Source organism: Triticum urartu, chromosome 6, assembly GCF_003073215.2.
Source record: "Triticum urartu cultivar G1812 chromosome 6, Tu2.1, whole genome shotgun sequence".
Taxonomy (NCBI): Eukaryota; Viridiplantae; Streptophyta; class Magnoliopsida; order Poales; family Poaceae; genus Triticum; species Triticum urartu.
This window is the reverse complement of record NC_053027.1, coordinates 400,245,415-400,252,346: the sequence shown is the minus strand read 5'-3', so window position 1 is coordinate 400,252,346 and position 6,932 is coordinate 400,245,415. Positions and strand designations below refer to the sequence as shown.

At 50.5% G+C, this 6,932-nt stretch overlaps 2 long non-coding RNA genes across 6 annotated transcripts; both read left to right on the top strand.

Annotated features, from left to right (window-relative positions):
• Nucleotides 1–1,230: 1,230 nt before the first annotated feature.
• Nucleotides 1,231–4,528, top strand: LOC125513763. Of its 5 annotated transcripts, none has more exons than XR_007286127.1 (6): nt 1,231–1,395; nt 1,487–1,762; nt 2,014–2,267; nt 2,365–2,670; nt 2,787–3,511; nt 3,720–4,528. It is a non-coding gene; the product is annotated as an uncharacterized LOC125513763 (long non-coding RNA). The 5 variants fall into 5 exon arrangements; XR_007286128.1 differs by having other exon boundaries at nt 2,787–3,537; XR_007286126.1 differs by having other exon boundaries at nt 1,235–1,395; nt 2,787–3,241; nt 3,345–4,528.
• An 88-nt stretch (nt 4,529–4,616) lies between these two features.
• LOC125513764 lies at nt 4,617–6,632 on the top strand. The gene is made up of 3 exons (XR_007286130.1): nt 4,617–5,033; nt 5,120–5,220; nt 5,339–6,632. It is a non-coding gene; the product is annotated as an uncharacterized LOC125513764 (long non-coding RNA).
• Nucleotides 6,633–6,932: the final 300 nt, after the last annotated feature.

Genomic DNA, 6,932 nt, shown 5'->3' with positions numbered 1-6,932 from the left:
TCCTCTCATTGGACGCTTTTCCCAAGGTCTCCTCTGGAAAAATTCAGCTAGGCGAACAACGGACAGTCGGCATTAAACCGGAGTTTTGCGAAGGATGGTCATTCAGCTGAAGAGATCTCGTTTTCCCTGATTATCAATGACAGTCAAGTCAAATGTATCCACTTGCATGTCTTCATCTGTGGCCTTAATACCAACCGCACGGGCAACGCTTTCCTCATTGCCATCTACACAGGCGGGTAGCTGGTGTGGAGACCCGGCGACGGGCGGGGTGGAGCAGAGGCAGCAGGCTGGCGCGGGGCGGTAGCCGGCTGGGCGTGCGAGAGCCGGCGCTAAGCGGGTCAGGCGCGCGGAGGCAGGAACCAGCGCGAAGTAGCGGAGGCGCAGGCTCGCGAAACGCGAGGTCGGTCGTAGGTTGAACAAGATGTCGATTCAAACACGAGGCGGCTTATAGGCGGAGGCGACTCAGAAGGGCGCCGGCATACATGCGGCGGCGAGGCGGAGTCGGAGTCAGACGACCCGCAAACCGGCGGCGATTCTGAGCGATGAAAGCGAGGCCGTGGCAGCTGCTCGGAAGCGGTGAGCAACGGCGCCTGTGGCCGGCTCAGCAGTAGTGGAGGCCGAGGAGGCCCATGGCAGAGGAGGGCAATGGCGGGGCGCCGGTTTGCGATCCGAGGTGCGGCGGCTCAGTGCACTGAGAGGCAGCGACGCAGAGGCGGGTCATGGCGATGACTCGGGGATGCAGACAGAGGCGAGACGAGGCAGCGTCGGAGGCGTGAACCGGCGAGACGGAGGTGTGGTGCAGAGAGCCCTCACAGCAGCGAAGAGCCATGGCGGGGCGCCGGTTTGAGGCCGCAACGGCAGAGGCATGCCGGCCATAGCAGAGCTACGGTAGCAGAGGCGAGGCGGGTCATGGTCCTGACGGGTTGGAAGCGTTGCTGCTCGTCTCAGCCGCAGAAGCAGCAGGCGTTCGAGGCAAAGATGTCAGGCCAGTGGTGCGAAGCTGGGTCAAGCGCGGATGCGGCAGCTCGAAGGGACGTGGAGTTATTGGACCCGAGCTCAAATGAGCTCGTTATCCTGGGCGTTCAGTACTACATATAGATCTGGGCCATTTCTTTATACAATTGCTCGTGGGCTGCTGGAAAAGGGACACTGTTGAGAAATACGTACGCGGTGGGCTGACGGCCGTTCGACTAAGACGAGGCGAGCCGTGGACCAGAATCGCCGTGCACGTCTGATCCGTGGATTAGGTTGTTGCCTTTTCCGGTTGGTGGGGTCAGGGGGAAATGGATGCACCGTCTAGTGTCTTCTCGGCCTATTGCAGGTTGGGGACTGGAGTCGTCGAGAGAAGGCGAGCCGGCGACAGACCATGGAGTTCTTGATGCAGTCCATACGCGGGTATGTAAATCCTTCTTTTTCCCATGGTTTAGTCCCTGAATTAGTGATCTGTATTTAGTGCTTGAGATGGATTTGGTTCCTCATCGAACAGATCCTCTTTCCTGGAGGAGGCAGGCGAGAGTATGGTGCCACCTCCTGTGCCGGAGCAGCAACTGCCGGATCAGGGTGTGGTGGAGCAGGCACCGGCGATGAGAGATGGACTGGTGGCGGAGCAGGGTGCGGGGGAGCTGGCACCGGCGGATGGCAGCGCGGACACCCAGATCTTGGCGGTCGCTGACGCGGCGGTGGAAAGGAGGGAGATATCCCCCCCGGCTTTGGAACTGTCAACCGGAAAGATGAATCCCCGAGCCCCTGGGTGGAACAAAAGGTTAGTGATGTATTTGATCATGCATTCAATTTGGAGCAGGATAAAATGAGTCATAGTTTTGCTCAGTTAGTGTATGGATTATGACAGAATAGGAAGGAAAATCATATTTTTGCAGGATTTAAAAAATTCAAGGTGAGTTTAGAAAAATTGACTGTTGGATTAGAAGAACTAGGGCATAATATGCACTTAGTTAATATGATATGATGGTTGAAACCTTGGAAACTAATTTCATAGTTGCCTGCTTTCGCAAGGTTGACGATTGGAGCTGCAGCACCTTGCCCAAACCCGCGCCAATGCATTTGAGAAGGCTGTCAGGAGCTTTGTTGGGAACCCAGCTGATAATATGATTACATTAGTTATTGGCACTAGATTTGACTCGGTGGGTGAGGCGTATGACTTCTAGAATTTGTACTCATGGGACAAGGGCTTTGGCATTTGATACAATAAGATCCAGCTGAACGTGGAGAGGACAAAATGGATGCAGGAAATAGTTTGTGGGTGTGCGGTGAGTACGAATTTTTGCTTCTAGGTACTACTTCAATGAATCAATTGAGTTGTTGTCAGGAATTACTAACTGACGAAATTTGGTAAACGTTTTGCAGGTGACAGCTGGTGTCGAGAACACAGGGTCCAAGCTTACAGTGAAGGTAGAATCAAGAATCTGATGTGGGCAAGTGGGCGCAGCAGGCTGTAGTACTCGTTTGGGGATGTCATAACATTCGACGCAACATACAGTACCAACCTATATGACATGCCTTTCGGCCTATTTGTTGGGGTTAACAAACACTTCCAGAGTGTGATTATGGCTGGGGTTCTTGTTTGCGATGAGACCTAAGAGAGTTTCAAGTGGGTTTTTTCAGAATTCGTAAGAATGATGGGTGGTTCTCCACTCGTGACCATACTTGCAGGTATTATCTATATTTGGAAAAATGATGAATCCTCCTTCTGTATTGTCGGCTAGCTGATGTATATTTTTCGTGCTACAGAGAGATGGTTGTTTATGATTTGTTCCCTTGTTTTGTAGACCAAAACCGTGCTATGGAATTGGCTATCGATAACATTATGTCGGGGGTGACACACCGGTGGTGCAAATGGCACATTTTGAAGTAAGCAAAGGAGTCGTTGGGTGCTCTGTACACAAAGAAAGTGATTTCAGGGCTGGATTTTATAAAGTGATAAACCATATGCTGACAGAAGATGAATTTGATTAAGGGTGGGAATTATTGTTGGACAAATACAAACTAAGGGCACACCCATAAATGACTCGGCTGTTCGAGATTCAGAAGAAATGGGCTAAACCTTATTTCAAGGGTTTTTTGTACAAAGACGACCAACTCACAGAGGAGTGAGAGTGCGAACCATATGCTGAAGAATCACGTGCCTCCTGGGTGCCCAATGCACATGTTTGTGCACAAATACTTGAGGCTACAATTCGACCGGGAATCAGAGGAGAACTATGAAGAGAAAAGAATGCAAATTGTAAGTGTTATCTTGAAAATCTATTTCGTACGACATTTGTGCCACTCATTGCATATAAAAGATTACTTTAGAACGATGCTGACTGATGAGAAATACAAGGAAGGCCACTCATGAGAGCAAACCTGGCAGTGGAGAGGCATGCTAGCAAGATATATACAAGGGCCATGTTTGAGCAGTTTGGTCATATATTGTACGAATGTGAAGCTTATCAGGTGGAAGAGATCGAGACACACAAGACATATGTTGCAATCCATAGCGAAGCAGAAAAGAGTAAGTGGTGTAGAGTGTCATACAAGGTAACTATGCTTGACGGAGGCAATGAATTCGACTGTGAGTGCGGACAATTTGCACACATGGGCCTACTTTGCAGTCATGTGTTGAAAGTTTGTGCTTAATGATTGCCGGTTCATTTTGATTCATTTCTGGTTGAATGATGGATTTCCCGATCCAGTATTGAGTTGTGGCTTTTCTGTCACAGGTGCTAGATTTCATTTGGGCCAAAGAAATACAAGCGAAGCATCGTGAAGAGGTGGACGAAGGATGCTCGGGACATACTGCTGCACACTTAGCACAATATCAGAAAGACAGTATGCAGAACATCCCGTACGCGTAAAGGCACTTCACCATGTAATGCATGCGATGGAGCTGGTCAGGCTCGGTGACACCAGTGTGGAAGTGTACAATCAGTTGATGGACCTCTTCAAGTCGAACTTGTCAGTAATGTTACCGTACGCAGAAATTAGAGATGGTCTTGGTCTAGAGGATAGGCTTGCAGACAAGGGAGATGTGGTGAACCAATCAAACCCAATGATAGTAGTAAGAGAACAGAACCATAGTGGGCAGCAAGCTATGGCTGATTTTGGAGAGACTGACTCAATGTCAAGGACAAGCAACTGCTTGGACGGGCTTCTGGCACCAGCGAAAAGGAAGGAGATGGGTCGGCCAACAGCGAGTAGGAAAAAATCTCCATATGAAGGACTTAGCAAGAGGACCAGATTTTGCACCATATGCCGTAGGCAAGCACACAAGCGAACAGCTTGTCCAGACCGTGGCGACATCCCAAAGCAGCGTCGGAAGCCTGCTAGATGCAAAAACTGTGGTATCGAGGGACATCGACGAAGCAACTGCACTAAGGCAATGGAACTTAGGATGCCAGGAGGAATGTAGTAGCCAAATAGGAATGGAAGTTAAGCAAAGTAACTTGTTTGTTAGGGTCTGTATTATGTAACATTCTTGTTGATGTTGTCAATTAGGATCTGAACGAAGGGTTTCAACTCTTTTACGTTATGTCTGTTTTCAGGTTCAGTCATAGATGTGATACATCAGCGCGCTGTTAACCTTTGGTCGCGGGGGGGGGGGGGGGGGGGGGGGGGGGGGATTTGACACTTTGATGTCCTCTGTTTTATACTTGCATGTTGCCTTCCATGAGCTTTTGACTGTTTTCTGTTCAGCCCTGCATGCTGTCGCTACTTGTATATATCGTCGCATTAAAATTTCTTGATTGATCAGAAGAGCTTCTTTGTGGTGGTGGTGCCATTATTGCTTATAAATTTTTTATGTAGGTAAAAATGCTTTGGCATTGACGTCATGTAATTAGATGTAACAGTGGCAACTCGTACGCCCAAGGAGAGAGATGGAGCTAGCTTTAGCCTTATTTTGAACTAATCTCAGGGGTAAGGTTTGAGCACACAGATCTCAGGTGTACTAGGAGATGGAGCGATCCATTGGTGATGCGTACGACTCTGTTTTGACAGGGGTCACACTGGGTGCAAGCATCGGCTGCGGCGCTGAGGTACGTGGCTCTAGTTTTTGAATTGTTTCTCCCTCTGATCTTTCTTCCTCTTGTCCCTTTCTGTAAGAATGGAAGCATGGTTTCAGTTTTCAGAAGGGGGGTTGGTCCAGAGGCAAATGTGAACCAGGCTGCGTCTGCACGATCAGATGGGAGTGTTGTTTCCCGCATGTCGAATGGATCATTTCAGGTATGCCAATAATTTTGATGGGATGTTTCCAGAATGCAGTTCTTGTTTTGCATCAACTGTTCTTCCTTGAAGAAAACTGGGAGCTGGAACAATTTCCGGTCTTTTTGTTTTTTAACAGAGCTCGCCAGTTCACGGCCATGCGCTGGTGGCTACTGTCTACATCGATGATAAGCTTCATGTTGATCCGGAGGCTGCTATGGAACCAGAAGCAGGTGAAGTGGAGGGGACTGGCGAGCACGATCCAACTGCTACCGTCTCTGCTAACTCATGGCCATGACAGCGAGCAATGGCAGCAGAGGAATCTTGCAGTGGAAGGATGCGGGAGGAGCTGAATTAATGGGTGCCGTGGGGGGACGTCCGTTTGGTGGCTGACGACTGAGCCGTGGCTCATGATGCAACTCTTCATCTGAGCCGTGGTTGTGACAATGACGGCCGTTGCATTTAATGCGGTGGTTGAGTGGGCCACAACCTGCGAAAAAGCCCGGCATACTCCTCCAAATACAGAGTAAAATACTGACAGTGGTCCAAATCTTAGCGCTACACAACGGCTGAGATAAAGGGAACATCTGAGCTCGAGCTCAGAATATGACTTTTGAGCTCGAAGCAGATGATTTGAAGGCGGCTCCGGGTTATGGCACTGGCCAGAGACGGTTTGGGATGCGGCAGTGCGCAAGGCAGCCCGGCGCAGTGGAGCCAAAGGATGGGCAACGCGCAAGGCGGCCCGGCGGCTCAGGAGGCTGGGGCACAGCGCGGCAAGGCTTGGCGGCGGTTTGGATCCCGATGGAGATGCAGACGGAGGAGCGGCCGAGCCCGTAGCTGACAATAACGGGCGGGTCAACCCGGACCGTGTCAAACCGCTTGCGCCGGGGCGGTTTAGTACAGTCATAGACGTTGACTTGGAGCAAGGATGTTGCAGGGTTAAGATCAGAGCAGCTCAGGTGTGGCGGTTCAAGGTCACAGCGGGGCGACTCACAGGCTCATGCGAGGCCGTTTTGAAGATGGTTGGCAGCAGCGCGATGACCCGCCGTGGTGCGCCGGAACAGCAGCAGGTACCACGCAGTGGGAGACACAGCCGGTAACCCATTGTCAGCGGTTCCGCGATTTAATCCGGAGAGGTTCCAAGGCAGGAGATCGACCCAGCGGCGGCTCAGCAGTGAAACAAGGCAGATCAAAGCCGCGAAAAAGCAGTAACGGCCGAACAGCATGAGGTCAAAAACGGCTCGGTGACGTTGTACGCTCATGACCCAATCCTTCTCCGAGTCATTATTGGTTTGATTTTGATCACGAAAAACATGGTCGCGGAAAACATGCCGGAGCTGCGGCTTGCTGACAGTGGTCGTAACTGGGTCGCAAAAAACATGCCGGACGCTGGTCCATGCCATTAGTAGCAGCTATATTTGTGCACCTCCTAATTTGCCTCTGGTTCCGTGTAGTACTAGGAGTAGCATCTTTCGTTGATTGATGTGATCGGACAGCCTTGGTACGCGTGCAGATTTAGCTCTTCCCGTGATGCCAAGCAAAAGACTTTTCACCCCCAACTGTTTCTCGTCCGGTTAGTCTCTAACTTGACTCACCTGCAAACTTCGATCCGGACCGGTTCATCCTTGGACTCGGTGGATTAAGACGACGCGACGGCGACGTACATAGATGGAACCTTAACTTTTCTTGCACCTGAATTTTGTATATGCTGCCGCTAAAAACTTCTCCGATCT